The sequence below is a fragment of the Saimiri boliviensis genome, chromosome 9 (assembly GCF_048565385.1).
Source record: "Saimiri boliviensis isolate mSaiBol1 chromosome 9, mSaiBol1.pri, whole genome shotgun sequence".
Classification (NCBI taxonomy): domain Eukaryota; kingdom Metazoa; phylum Chordata; class Mammalia; order Primates; family Cebidae; genus Saimiri; species Saimiri boliviensis.
In genome coordinates this window covers 20,413,878-20,427,779 of record NC_133457.1, presented here as the reverse complement: position 1 = coordinate 20,427,779, position 13,902 = coordinate 20,413,878, and the positions used below count along the sequence as shown (strand labels likewise).

Genomic DNA, 13,902 nt, shown 5'->3' with positions numbered 1-13,902 from the left:
TAGTAGAGATGGGGTTTCACCATGTTGGCCAGGCTGGTCTTGAACTCCTAGCTTCAAGTGATCCACCTGCCTCGGCCTCCCAAAGTGCTGGGATTACAGGTTTGAGCCACTGTGCCTGGACTAAGGGTACTATTTGATGGCATGTTACTCAAACCAAGCAACAATTCTGTTTTATAGCCATATAAGCTGATGACATATATGCTTAACTCAAAACTATTTGGTATATCATCCTAAGAAAAATACTATAAGACACCAAAAGTGTTTTGAATGAGGACTAAAGATGACATTTGTCCACTAGATGGCATTGAAATTATGTAGCAGGCTTTGGCTCACACTTCAGCTATTTAAAACCTTAATTGGTTTGCATTTAGCCCAAGCACTGGCGATTTATATATTTTCATGCTGTGGGAATTCTCAGTAGTTGGCCGAATTGAGGCTTAGGAATATCCACAGCAGGTTTTGTAGTGACAGACATAAAATCCTTTTGGAGTTACAAAAAGAGACTAGTAATTTTAAATTCCTGACTGAAATTGTCTTCAGATCAGTTTTGTTCTTTTTTTAAGTAAATTACTGAGGGTAATATTGAGAGACTGAATAACTTACATCTTTTCAATCCATTTCTGTGCAACATGAAGTCTTGATAAGCACAGAGCAGCATAATTCACTGGCAGCTTGTCTCAGTTGGCCATGGATACCTCTCAGCCGCTACCTTTTTACTGGGTCCAGCAATCTAATCACAGCTACCATTTCCTTTTCAATTAATTCCTCAGAATGGCCAGTCGTGGACTAGTAAAACATCCCAGAGGAGAACAGAATCGAATCTAATCCCTATCGAATAATAATAATTTTAAAAGCTGCTACAAACAAAGGAGAACAGTCTAGTCAGTTATTTTTTTCATCTCCCACAAGGGTATTAAGGGCAAAACATCTTAAATTACAACAGTAAGATTTTAAGATAGCCAGGAAGATGAAATGAAATAGATACTAAAATAAACCACAAAATAAATGTGTATGTGTGTTCTTTCCATATAGTAGAGAACATACTCTTCTATATGAGAAGATTTTGCAGAGACAAAAAGAATATAGTGACACTTTCTAGCTCTTTTTATAGGTTTCAGGAGGTTTCTCTTTAGTCAAAGCCTATGATGCTGAATTCAACTTGTCCACTAGATGACCCTAACACATGCTAAGTATCTTTTAACTAGTCAAGAATTTATTCCCATGATAAAATAAAGTATGGTGTATTTAACTATACATGTGATTGAAGAAGACTTCTTCTAAAGGAAAACCATGAATTATCTGAAAAGCATAATAACAAATTGATTAGTAAGACGGAAAAATGAACATGAGCTTTTGTCTCCACTCCATTCCGACGCTCTCTCAAAAGACAGAAGAGGAAAGTAAAAGTTATAAATCCACATGGAAATAAAGAGTGGAAGAAGAAAACAACAGCAGATCAAATCACAGTTTCAGGACGTTGGCAGCCGTTGGCTGAGTGTGACTGACTAGAAAAACACTGAAACCCACATACCAACAGAGGGAAGACCAGCAAGAAGCCAGCTACTCCACCTCAGAACCCTGGGAGTCAGAGATCAAAAGTTCTTCCAGGGGCCTGGAAAAGCAGGAGGCAGGGTGAACTGAAAAGATAATAAAATTGAGGAAATCTGCATACTGGCCTGCAAGACCTCCCAGCCTTTTCTCCCCTCATTTCCCACAAATCTACCCCTTACAAAACGAGTGATCAATAGATCCTACTAGGATACTAACATGTGGCAAGCCTGCCAGAAATTGGCTTGCTCCTCACTTGTTAATCCTCCAGAGAAGCTTACTATTCACCAGGATTCCCCACTTCCCACCACAGTCGGCTTTCCATCCTCAGTCTTAAATATAAACAGACAACCAAAGATCAACAGACATTATAGGAAAGCCTCCAACATAAGAGGCATATCCCAAAGCAAAAAGTGGGGGTGGCAGAACTTAGAGGAAACAGAGACAAAAGAAAAAAATTTCAAATAAACTGTAATTAGTATCCTCTGAAGAATAAGAAAAGCTGTTGGACCCATGAAACATTGAAAAGTGCTATCACAAAGAGTTTGTTGTTGTTGTTGTTTTAGAGGCAGGCTCTCGCTGTGTTGCCCAGCCTGGCCTTGGACTTCTAGACTCAAAAGATCTTCCCGCCTGAGCCTCCTGAATAGCTTGGACTACAGGCATGTGCCACTGTGCCCAGATTTTTGTTGTTGTTGTTTGTTTGCTTGTTTTAACAAAATAAACAATCAGAGAATGAGAAGGAGGCTCTTGGAAATTAAAAACATATCAAGAATGGTGTTCACTTCGGCAGCACATATACTAAAATTGGAACGATACAGAGATTAGCACGGCCCCTGTGCAAGGATGACATGCAAATTCGTGAAGCATTCCATATTTTTTTAATTATAAATAAAAAATAAAATAAAACCAGAATGAAAACTTCAATAGAAAGATTAGAAGACAGCTGGGCATGGTGGCTTATGCCTATAATCCCAGCACTCTGGGAGGCCAAGGCAGGTAGATTGCTTGGGCCCTGGAGTTCAAGACCAGCCTAGCCAATATGGTGAAACCCTATCTCTACAAAAAATACAAAAATTAGCTGGGCATGGTGGTACTCACCTATAATGAGGGCGGCTGAGGCAGGAGAATATCTTGAACTGGGGGACCTGGGAGGCGGAGTTTGCAATGAGCTGAGATCACACCACTGCACTCCAGCTACTCAGGAGGCTGGGGCAGGAGAATTGCTTGAGCCCAGGAGGAAACGGTTGCAGTGACCTGAGATCATGCCACTGCACTCCAGCCTGGGCAACAGAGCTAGACACATCATCTCAAAAAAAAAAAAAAAAAAAAGAAAAAGTTAAAAAAAAAAGTATGTATTGGATGTCTAACCCACATTGGAAACTAGAAGTCAACAGAACAATACCTGGGAAATGTTAAGAGTAAGTTACATTTACAACTAGAATTCTATACCCCAATTGAGTGTGAGTGTAGAATAGAGGTATTTTGAGGCATGTACATTCTCAAAAAATTTACCCAATTGAGTATGAGGATAGAATAGAGGTATTTTGAGACAGGTACATTCTCAAAAAATTTACCTCCAATGCACCCTCCTGCAAGAAGCTACCAAAGGATATTTTTTACCAAAACAAAAGAGTAACAAATCAAGGCAGAAGACCTGGAATCCAGAACACATGGACTCTAACCTAGGAGGGTGACAAAGTGTGAAGCCAAGTGTCAAGAGGAAACTGTGCAAGAGGAAACTATGCAGTTAAACTGTGTATTAACTTCTTCATACACAGAAGACTTGTGGGAGGCGCATTTCCAAAAAACAAGTAGAACTAATAGATTTTCTCATTGATTTGACCTTGCTGAGAAAGGAGTTCACTCTTCCCTTGGGAATTATGGGCATGAATTAGTGATAGGTACATAAAAAACAAAGCAAATTTCAAAAACAAGATAATGTATAATCTTTGATAAAATCATGGATTAAGCATTTTTAGGCCAGGTGCGGTGGCTCACATCTATAATCCTACCACTTTGGGCGGCTGAGACAGGTAGATCACTTGAGGTCAGGAGTTCAAGATCAGCCTGGCCAACATGGTGAAACTCCATCTCTACTAAAAATACAAAAAAATTCACTAGGTGTGGTGGAGAGCATCTGTAATCCCAGCTACTTGAGAAGCTGAGGCAGGAGAATCACTTGATCTCAGGAAATGAAGATTGCAGTGAGCTGAGATTCCACCACTGCATTCTGGTCTGGGCGACGGAGTGAGATTCTTGAGCTGAGATCTCACCCTGCATTCTGGTCTGGGCGACAGAATGAGATTCCATTAAAAAAAAATTTTAACTACAAAGGCATTACCGTGACAGTTGAGGAAATCTGAACTGGGAATATTCATTAGAAAATATTTTGTTAATTTTTTTAACATTTATTTTAGGTTGAGGAGTACATGTGCAGGTTTGCTACATAGGTAAATTACATGTACTCAGTAGGTAGCTTTTTGATCCCCACTCTCCTCCCACCTTCCCCCATCAAGTAAGCCCCAGTCTCTCGTGTACCCTTCTTTGTGTCCATACGCATTCAATGTTTAGTTCCCACTTGTAAGTCAGAACATGCAGTATTTAATTTTCTGTTCCTTAGGCGAATGGCCTCCAGATCCATTCATGTTGCTGCAAAGGACATGATCTCATTCTTTTTATGGCTGTGTAATATCTCATGGTGTATGTGTACATTTTCTCTATGCAGTCTACTGTTGATGAGCATATATGTTGATTTCATGTCTTTGCAACTGTGAATAATATTGTGATCAACCTACATATGCCAGTGTCTTTACAGCAGAATGATTTATATTTCTTTGTGTATATACCCAATAATGAGATTGCTGGGTTGAAGAGTAATTCTGTTTTGAATTCTTTGAGAGATCACCACACTGCATTCCACAATGGCTGAACTAATTCACATTCCCACCAGCAATGTATACGTGTTCCCTTTTCTCTGCAACCATGCCAGCATCTGTTATTTTTTGACATTTTTTAAACTTTTCTTTGGAATTTTTTAAATTGTTATGGTAAATTTTGGGGTACATGCATAGGTAAATGTGTGCCACAGTGGTTTGTTGCACCTATCAACCAATTACCTAAATATTAAGCACCGCATGCATTACCTATTATTCCTAATGCTATCCCTGCCCCATCCCTACTCTGACAGCCCCCAGTGTGTGTTTTTCCCCACCCTGTGTCCACGTGTTCTCATCGTTCACCTCTCACTTATGATTGAGAACATGTGGTGTTTGGTTTTCTGTTCCTGAATTGGTTTGCTGAGGATAATGGCTTCCAGCTCCATCCATTTCCCTGCAAAGGACTTGATCTCATTGCTTCTTAGGGCTGCATAGCATTCCATGGCGTATTCTAACTGGTATGAGATGGTATCTCATTGTGATTTTGATTTGCATTTTTCTAATCACTAATAATAATGAGCATTTTTTATATGCTTGTTGGCTATGTGTATGTCTTCTTTTGAAAAATGTCTATTCATATTCTTTGCCCACTTTTTGATCTGGTTGTTTGGTTTTTGCTTGCTGATTTGTTTAAGTTCTTGTAGATTCTGGATATTAGACCTTTGTCAAATACATAGTTTGCAAATATTTTCTCTCATTCTGAAGGTTATCTGCTTACTCTGCTGATAATTTCTTCTGCTGTGCAGAAGCTCTTCAGTTTAACTAGGTCCATTTGTCAATTTTTGTTTTTGTTACAACTGCCTTTGATGTCTTTGTCATGAAATCTTTGCCAGTTCCTATGTGTACTGGAACATTACACATACACTTCCAAGAGTATAAAAACCTTGGAAAATAACCTGGGAAATACTGTTCTGTATCTGAGGCTGGATAATTTAAAAGGAAAAAAAAAAAAAATTGGCTGGGTGCAGTGGCTCAGGCCTGTATTTCAAGTACTTTGAGAAGCCAAGGCAGGGGAATTGCTTGAGTCTAGGAGTTTTTAGACCAGCCTGGATAACACAGAAAAACCCTTTCTCTACAAAAAAATAATCTAAAAAATTAGCCAAGTATGGTGGCATGCACCTCTAATCCCAGCTACTAGGCAGGCTGAGGTGGGAAAATCACTTGAGCCTGGAAGGTCAAGGCTGCAGTGAACTGAGATGGTGCCACTGCACTCCAGCCTGGGTGACAGAGTGAGACCCTATCTCAAAAAAATCAATTGATATTAATTGGTAACATAGAAGGAGGGAACAATTGCTGCTTTAATGACCTTAAATAAATGAAAGAAGAAGAGCTCTTGCGCACAAGTGAAATGGCTGCCCTTAGTTAGGACCCATAGGTCCCCCACGGACAGTCCACCCACAGAAACATAAGGGAATGCAGAGTATGTAGACCCAGGTGCAGAAGGTGGGTGGACAAGTGGTGAGGGCCACGGAGTTCTGTTCAGATCACTTCTGTTTTCTTAAGGAAAGTGACAGAGTGAAGATGGGAGAGGTATGAGAGGTCTGAAGAAAGAAGAGAAGTATCTAGAAGAGTGTGTTTATCAGAAGGGTTATCTAGGAGAATGTGAACGTTCCAGGGAAATGTGTGCTTGCCACACAGAATTAAGGGTCCACTCAAGGTTGAGGTCATTTAGAGTGAGCCCGGGCAGCATGGCTGTGTGTCTTTCTGCAATTATATTATGTTGGGCAGGTTTAGTTGGGAGCTGAGAGTTATGCAAGGGAGTGATTACAAGGACTGACTGTGGAATTTAAACTAGGTAAAGAGGATAGTGAGAATATAATGTGGGGTGAAAAGAACTAGGAAGAATGAGCTGCAAAGATTAGAGGTAGTGCATGTTCTCATAAGTTTGTGTTGAACAATGAGAACGCATGGACACAGGGAGGGGAACATCATACACTGGGGTCTGTTAGGGGTTAGGGGGCTAGGGGAGGGATAGCAGCGGGTGGGGAGATTGAGAAGGGATAACATTAGGAGAAATACCTAATGTAGGTGATGGGGGGATGGATGCAGCAAACCACCATGGCATGTGTATACCTATGTAGCAATCCTGCAAGATCTGCACATGTACCCCAGAACTTAAAGTATAATAAAATAAAAATTAAAATTAAAATACATGTATCAATAAAAATTTATGTATAAATAAAAAATATAAATTAATTTTTTAAAAAAGGATTAGAAGTAGTAAAGTAAGACTGAGATGATGGCTTGGATGTGTGACACAGTTTAAAGCAGGTCCATGGGAGTAGAATGGCTGCTATAAAAAGAGAACAAAATTGTTGGAAAAGGGGAAGTCAAGGAGCCATGAAACCTGGCTACTTGAAGATCACCTACTTGGATGCTGAAATCAGGTGTCACTTCAGAGAATGGCAGTGAACCTGAACGTAAAATTCTTCAAAGAAAAAACAGGAAGAAGAACTCAGGAGGTTCATAAGTGTTTATACTATGGAAGAATGGAGTATGCCAATCTGCTAATGTGAGACTGAAATCTGGGGCAGGGATAGGGTGGAGGGGGGAAAATAGTCCAGAAGTGACCAGGAGGTGAAGGGAGGACTTCCACTCTGCTTCAGAGCTAGGGGTAGGAGGTCTGTGAACTGCCACACTAGAGCGGGCCACAGGGAAGCAGCAACCTCAGGATGAGCAAAGTTTCTACCACAGCAAAAAGGAGACTAGGAGGAATTTGCTTTGGGTGACCAGGTTTAGTAATACTAAAGCATCAAAACATTAACATCCAGAATGAGGGTGGTAGTACATGCCTGTAATCCCTTTCTGAGGCTGAGGGCAAAATCATGTAAGCCCAGGCTTATGCTCTCTCTCTCATTCTTTCTTTATATATGTACGTGTATGTGTGTATGTGTCTAAATATACAGAATTTATGTGTATATAAAATATATAGTTTATATATACAATATAGAGTATATGTATATTCTCTATATAAAGCCATATACAATGTCAAAGTCATGCTGACAAAATTATCTATAATTCACTGTATTTTCCAAGGCAAAATATATTTAATGTTTAAACCTGTAACACATTCACAACTCTTATTTTCCAAGCAGATCATGATAAACATATTCTGTAGGAACATCTCCATACCCAAGATGATACCTGCTGAAAAGGTTGAGAATCATGGCAGAGGAAGGTGATTCAGAATTGTCTCTGAGGTGGAACCAGACAAGGTACTGGGAAAGGGGTAGAGACCAGAGACTCTCAAGGGTTTGTTTTAGGGGACAGGGAAGATGAACATGCCAATGAAGGAGATGGGGAAGAAGACAAGAAGACATAAATGCTTCAGTGAAATACAAGTTACATTTGAGATGCCTTTAGGTTAACAAGTTGGAATGTCCAGGAGCCATTGGAAAAAGGAATTTAGAATTCATAGAGTAGTGAGGCTAAAGAGACAGATTTAGGAGTCATGTGGAAGCTGAAATAGGTAAGTGGATGGAACTTCTCAGTCTGAGGCTCCAGAAGTGATAGAACAGCAGCTCACCTGGCAGTACCCAGCCTGTGCTGTTAAAAAAACAATCTTGTAATGTATTGTCTAATTTGAGTCAAAACACATTTAGTATCTACTCCAGTAACATGTGTGAGCATGTTTTTGGAAGCTGAGGCAGATTGGGGGTTACTATGCTCAGCCATATCGGACCTTAAGGAAAAAGAAAAGTCAGTAACACTGATCCTGTCTGTAGTGTTCATAGTGCCTCCAAAAAATTCATGTCTACCCAGAGCCTCAGAATGTGATCTTATTTGGAACCAGGGTCTTTGTGACTACAATTATTTAAATGAGGTCATAGTGGATTAGAATGGGCCCTAAGTCCAGTGACTGGTGTCCTCAAAAGAAAAGGAGAGGACACAGAGACACACAGGGAAGAACTCGTGACAATGGAGGCGAAGATGAATGCAGACAAGCCAACAAACACCAAGGATTGCCAGCAATGACCCACAGCCAGGAGAGAGGCATGAGGTTTCCTCCTGAGAGCCCCTGGCCTCCAGAACTGACAGAAAAGAAATGTGTGTTCTTTTCTTTCCTTTTCATTTATTTATTTATTTATTTATTTATTTATTTATTTATTTATTTTGAGATGGAGTCTGGCTCTGTCACCCAGGCTGGAGTGCAGTGGCATGATCTTGGCTCTCTGCAACCTCCACCTCCTGAGTTCAAGAGATTCTCCTACCTCAGCCTCCTGAGTAGCTAGGATTACAGGCATGCGCCACCACACCCAGCTATTTTGTATTTTTAGTAGAGATGGGGTTCACCATGTAGATCAGGCTAGTCTCGAATTCCCAACCTCGTGATCTGCCCACCTCAGTCTCCCATGCTGGGATTACAGGAGTGAGCCGCCACACCCAGTGAGAAAAGAAATGTATGTTCTTTTAAACCACCCAGTTTTTGGTACTTTGTTACAGCAGCCCTAGGAAAATAATATACTGTCTTTATCTGAAACTTTGATATTTTATTACGGATTGCTTGGCATTAGGTTTAATTTTCTTTAATACTAAATGAAAATATTTATTTGGATTACTGAGTTTTTGGGCATAGCCTTAAATTTTATAGCTGAAGCAAATGCCTCACTCACCTTGCCCTAGTCCCAGCCCTGGGAATGTTTTAATTACTTTTATTAAGATATCAACAGGCAAGTTTCTTTTCAGTCTATTTCCAGACACACATATATATCCAAATAACAAAGAGTAAAAGCAAGCATGATTTCTAAATAAAAGTGCTTTCAACAGGGAATGATTACATGTTCTCCCTCACTGAAGAAAAACAACCCATCTCAGAAGGGACACAGATATTGGCATAACATGTTTAAAAACAGCAGCCAGTCTGTTAATTCCATCTGCTTCCCATGAAAAAGAAAAATCATCCCATGACAGTTTAATTGGCCTTCGCCCACATGTAGGGGTTTTATGAATATGTAGACACTTTGGGAAAATATCTAAAGAAAAATATTCAGAGTTGAGTATGAGTATGAGAGGGTTGGATAGAGTAAGTGGCAGCTTTTAAACATGGTCCTAAGTCTTTTTTATACTCTTCCTGGAGAGCTGGAGGAGGTAGGGTCTATGGCCACACCTCTTGACTATGGGCAGGCTTGTGACTGCTTCAACCCACAGACCACTGTGGACATGATACTGAAGCTGGGTATTATCTTAGGCAATGCAGCACTAGAAGACTCACACTTGAAACCCTGAGCTGCCTTGTAAAAGGTCTGACTACCCTGAGATCACTAGCTATAAGGAAACCAAGTCACATAAGGCAGCCAGGTGTGAGTGTTCCCATCGGCGGTTCTAGTCTTTGAGCCAGCCCAGCTTGAGAGATGAGACCTTAGAACACAAGAAGGGAAGATTAACTACTCCTGTCATGTCTGATCTGACTTTCCCCAAAATCCATGAAAGTAAAAAATGGTTGTTTCAAGATGCTTAATTTGGACCAATTTGCTATGTAGCAATAGTAACTGCAACAGAGTATGAGAGTCAAAGACATTGTATCAATATGAATTAATAGATTATCCAAAATATTTCAATCATCTACAGAATAGATGTTTGAAAGTTCACAATACTTTGGAATGAAATATTTTCTAAATCATCTGAAGTAAAACATTATTTGCAAACATGCAAATACATGTTGTCCCATTAGAGGTTTTCTATTACAGCTTCAGAGTAAACATACAAACACCAATCCCTTGCTAGTATTTCTGTTCAAACTGCTTAATTGTGAGAGCTTCTGTCTTCATGGTAAGGCAGAAGGATAAGGTTAATAAATCTTGTCCTGTGAGCTCTCATTTCAACTTTTATCCCATGAGTGCAGATGTTGTTAAAATGTATTCTCAAGCTTCCCAAGGAGTTGATTAGTACTTTTCTGGTGAAGATATTCTTTCACATCTGTATGTTCTAAAGTTTTAGCAGTAAAAATGTCAACACTACTGCTGATTTTAAAGACTATTACAATCATTTGTTTGTATTTCAAAACTACAAAATTAAATTAATCCCCAACAATGCTCCTGCTTCCTCCTCCCCATTAAAATGCTGTATACAGTAAGGATAATAAAGTCCTTTACATATATAAAACTGTCCTTGGAATAAGCAAGCTTCATGTTTCTACCATCCTGGCATCCAGGTTTCCAACTACTTTATGGTCCACTTATAAAACTCAAAGAACCACCACCTTGGAAGGTAGAATTTTTTGAAAAAGAGAACATCAAATAACACTGCTTCTGTGATTTGTAGATTTGTGACGGTAGGAATATATCATTACATAGATATGGGAATAATCTATCCTAACATAAATGTTTAGATTATAGAGAGTATCATCTTTTGTTTTCACTATCCACCTACCAAATGTCACCAAAATGAACAGTTATTTTTAAATTACAGAATACACAGCATTTTATTTTCTTTCAACATAGATGCCTGAAACATAAATGAAACCAGGAATACCTTCAAATGCTTTATCAAAATATATGTTCCAATCACTTTCTGCAAGTTATTGTTGACCAATTACAAACACCAAAGAAACAAATTGGGGCAGGCATGGTGGCTCATGCCTGTAATCCCAACAGTTTGGGAGGTCAAGGCGGGTAGATCACAAGGTCAAGAAATCGAGACCATCCTGGCCAACATGGTAAAACCCTGTTTCCACTAAAAACACAAAAATCAGCTGGGTGTGGTGGTGCATGCCTGTAGTCCTAGCTGCTCGGGAGGCTGAGGCAGGAGAAACGCTTGAACTAGGGAGGTAGAGGTTGCAGTGAGCCAAGATCTCACCACTGCACTCCAGCCTGGTGACAGAGGAAGACTCCGACTCAAAAAAAAAAAAAAATACAAAAATTAGCCAGGTGTAGTGGCACCCACCTGCAGTCCCAGCTACTGGGGAGTCTGACACACCAGAATCACTTAAACCCGGGAGGCGTAGGTTGCCGTTAGCCGAGATCTCACCACTGCACTCCAGCTTGGGCAACAGAGTGAGACTTTCACAAAAGAAAGAGAGAGAAAAAAAAATTGGTAATAAGAGAGCACAGTTTGGTCAGTATTTTAGTATTAATTTATAATAATTATATTATTCATTGTAAATTGGAAATTAGTTATTACACGTTTGGAGACTAGAAAATTGGAAATAGCAACGGTTCTGCCTTCTTGGAGGTGTACAGTCTTAGACAAGTAACTTTCTGAGTTTTAGCTTCCCAACTGTAGATCAAAGGTAACAACATTCACTGGCAGAACTGGGAACAGGTGCCACCGCACTGAAAACGCTACCAAAAAGGCCATGAAATCTGAAAACACTGATACTTCATTATTTCACATAATAGTTCATAATACCTTGTCATTGAATAGACAATGAAAGCCTGTGATTAATTCTGGGTCAGCTAAAGCTACAGATTTACTCCTAAAAGACACAAATTGTCTACGGAAATGCATTACAGATGAATGTACAATGATTGGGAATGTGTTTCCTAGATTTTGTAGAATCCACAGCCATGTTATTTGGATTGAGTTTTGCAACATTTTAAGTACCTCTTTGCTTATATAGATGGTGTTTCTCCTGTTTCTGTTGTTGTTGTTGTCTTTGTTTTGAGAATGGGAGACTGGGTCTTACTCTGTTGCCCAGGCTAGAGTGCAGTGGTGCCAAGGGGCCTCCACCTCAGCCTTCCAAAGTGCTAGGATTACAGGGATGAGCCAGGGACCTAGGCTCTCTGGTTGTAAGTAACTTCCCTACACCCTGCACACCCTCTTCTACTGACCCCAATGTCTCCTTCTCTTTGCTTCACCATTCACACACACTCCTACTTTCACAGGACAGCTGGGGCAGAAAACAGAGGGCAGCTTTTACCAGAGGAGGTTTTATGTCTATCTGTATATGAACTTTTTCACTCCCTAAAAAAGAAGCTTAAGACAAGAAAACAAACCTTATGAAAATAAATTTTTTAAATTATTCCATTTCCTTATATGGCCTTGTAAGCAAAAGGTTGGCTCCACCATCAAGAAAACAGAAGTTAAAGAGACAGAGGAAGCAAAGCGGGAGGGGAGTGGAGATAAGGGGAACACAGGAAAGGAACCAAAAACATGAAAGGGCGAGAAAAGACAAGTGAGAGGGGAAGACAAGAAAAGAGGTCCTGAACGGCCAGATACAGCAGGTCCTAAGGGCGGCCATATTCAGGCAGGCAATGGTGGTGTCCTGGTGAAAGCAGTTGGCCCGAACTCCACCTCTCTTGGGCAAGTCACAGAAATCTTTGTGCCTACTTAATTAGCTGTAAATTGCAGACAAAACCTTCAGCCCTTGTAAGTTTATTTATTTTCTAATGCACTTAGATTTTTATTCGGTCTTTAGTTTAAAAAACGAAGCTCTTTAACTGCTTTTTACGCCCGGCTTTTCAAGGTGCTATTCCTGGGTAATTCAAATGAAAATTAAAATAAAATTACATTAATTTCATCAAGCTAGTTCGGGCTCGGTAGCTCATACCTGTAATCCCAACACTTTGGGAGGCCGAGGCGGGTGGATCACGAGGTCAGGAGATCAAGACCATCCTGGCTAACACGGTGAAATCCCATCTCTACTAAAAAAAAAAAAAAAAAAAATTAGAAGAGTATGGTGCCGGGCACCTGTAGTCCCAGCTACTCCGAAGGCTGAGGCAAGAGAATCGCTTGAACCCAGGAGGCAGAGGATGCAGGGAGCCGAGATCACGCCACTGCACCCCAGCTTCCTGACAGAGCGAGACTCCGCCTCAAAAAACAAACAAAACTCATCAAGCCAGAATGGGCATTACACCTCCCAGCCTCCATATCCCAAGTTGTCATTTCACACGGCTGACACTCCACTTTCTCGCAGTTCACACGCTGAGAGAACGCATGAACACAATCCAAAGCTTCCAAATAAACCTGACAGTGAACACATTTTGCAGCTACTTCCTATTAACACAACTCCCAGGTTAAAAGGTGATGAACTAGCGCGAGGGGTGCCCGCGTATTACTCTTTTAGGAAATGGAGAGCTTAAAGGTTTAACTTAAGTTTCAGGAAATGGCAAAATTACTTTTGCTCAGACAAGTTTCAGGCAAGCAGCCACAGAGACGGACTAAGCCCAGACGATTCTGCGGCTTACGTCACAAGCGGCCGGCGCCTCGGGAGGCCAAGGGCAGCGACCGCCTACGTCACGTCCGCGCAGGGGCAGAACGAGGGCGGGCAAGTTAGATCCGGCTTCCGGATGCAGTGACTGGCGGAGGGATCCACTCCACCGCAAAAGCCAGAAGCGGAAGGCGCCGCTCATGCGCTCCGAGAACTCGGCTTTGCAGTTTTTCCGGTTCGTAAGCCGCTCTTCCGGCGAGTCCGCTGGCCTTCCGAGAAACTACGAAGTGGGTCCGCTCCTCCTTCTCGGCCATTGTGAAATCAACTTGC

At 40.8% G+C, this 13,902-nt stretch overlaps 1 long non-coding RNA gene and 1 other non-coding gene across 3 annotated transcripts in view; one reads left to right on the top strand and one right to left on the bottom strand.

Annotated features, from left to right (window-relative positions):
- LOC141585598 (uncharacterized) overlaps nucleotides 1-13,638 on the bottom strand; it is a 173,420-nt gene extending 159,782 nt beyond the window's left edge. For both annotated transcript variants that reach the window (XR_012519151.1, XR_012519150.1), the window contains exons 1-2: nucleotides 13,541-13,638; nucleotides 11,367-13,066 (exon numbers count right to left, since the gene is read on the bottom strand). This is a non-coding gene — a long non-coding RNA (uncharacterized LOC141585598). The remainder of the gene's footprint in view (nucleotides 1-11,366; nucleotides 13,067-13,540) is intronic.
- On the top strand, nucleotides 2,323-2,426 carry LOC120368408 (U6 spliceosomal RNA). The gene has a single exon (XR_005582553.2). It is a non-coding gene; the product is annotated as a U6 spliceosomal RNA (small nuclear RNA).
- Nucleotides 13,639-13,902: the final 264 nt, after the last annotated feature.